Here is a 1,443-nt window from a genome sequence, read left to right on the forward strand (position 1 = left end):
TGACTGTATTTGCATGTCAGGACCACACACCTCTTCCATCAATCTTAGGAAGCATTGCACTTGTTGTCAGCAAACTTCAAGATCACGTATTCACATTGGAATCCATCCAGTCCCAGAGCCCCTGAGTTGAACAGTAGGAACCCTGGTGGCATGGTGGGTGAGGCAATGGACTGCTAATTAAAAAGTTTGGAGTTCGAAACCCCCAGCTGCCCCAGGGGAGAATGATGAAGCTATCTACTCTTGTAATGGTTTACAGCTTCAGAACCCTATCCTACAGTTTCCCTGCTTCCTGTTTTTGTTGTTAGGTGCCATCGAGTCGGTACCGACTCAGTGACCTCATGCACAACACAAGGAAACACTGCCTAGTCCTGTGCTAACCTCACAATTGTTGTTACTCTTGAGACCATGGATGCTGCCACTGTGCCAATCCATCTCGCTGGGGTCTCCCTGCTTTCCTCGAATCTTCCACATTATCAAGCATGATATACTTCTTAAGGAGCTGGTCCCTCCTGACAATATGTCCAAAAGATGAAAGACAAATTCTTGTCATACTGGCTTCTAAGGAGAATTTTTGCTGCATTTTTCTCAACACAAATTTTGGGTGGTTTTTTTTTTTTTTTTTTTTTTTTTTGCAGTCCTTGATACTTTTAATTTTCTTCTCCAACACCATAATACAAAGGTATTAATTCTTCGAAGGTCTGTTCTACTCCTACTGGCTTGTTAGGAGTCAGAAGTGACTCCATGGACGTGCATTTTTTGTTTAAGTTCAGCAAGTGTTTCTTTGTTATATGAATGAAAACATTCATGCAGGCTGTCTCTGATAACAATCTCTTCTGAGATGTGGAAGCTCAGGAAGGTTGACAGTTCAGACCAACACAGAGGCACCTCAGAAGAAAGGCCTGGAGACCGGCTTCAGGACAATCACAGAACCTAACAACAAGTGACCTTATTTACTTTTTCAGTGATTCACAAATCTATTTTATGGGCCTTAAAAAAAAAATCCCATTCTAAAAGCCATAACCTTTTATCACCCTGCAAGTCACATCAGTTTTTATTTTTAATTCCATATTGGATTGTATAATTTTATCTAAAATCAAGAAAATCTTACCATAGTGGGAGGAAAAAAGAAAAGCAGATGGGGGTATCATGTGATGTGTCCACTCACCTAATTGATATTCCCAGGGCAGTTGTCTGAAAGAGAATGGATCAAAAAATAAATAAATAAAATCAAAAACAGAGCATTGCAAAGGCTTACTGTGTACGAGGACACATTAAATGATAGCTTTTAGGGAAGATGAGTTGTGGATGGTAAAATGCAGCCCACCCATGTCTATGCTAACCTTTTTACATACCTTTGTATTTCTTACTTTCTTTTTTAAACACTCAGGCATATATAATAATTTAAACTACCAAAGGGCACATTCTAAAAGCCTGCATCCTGGC

This window comes from Chrysochloris asiatica, unplaced genomic scaffold (genome assembly GCF_000296735.1).
Source record: "Chrysochloris asiatica unplaced genomic scaffold, ChrAsi1.0 scaffold00551, whole genome shotgun sequence".
NCBI classification, from domain to species: Eukaryota; Metazoa; Chordata; class Mammalia; order Afrosoricida; family Chrysochloridae; genus Chrysochloris; species Chrysochloris asiatica.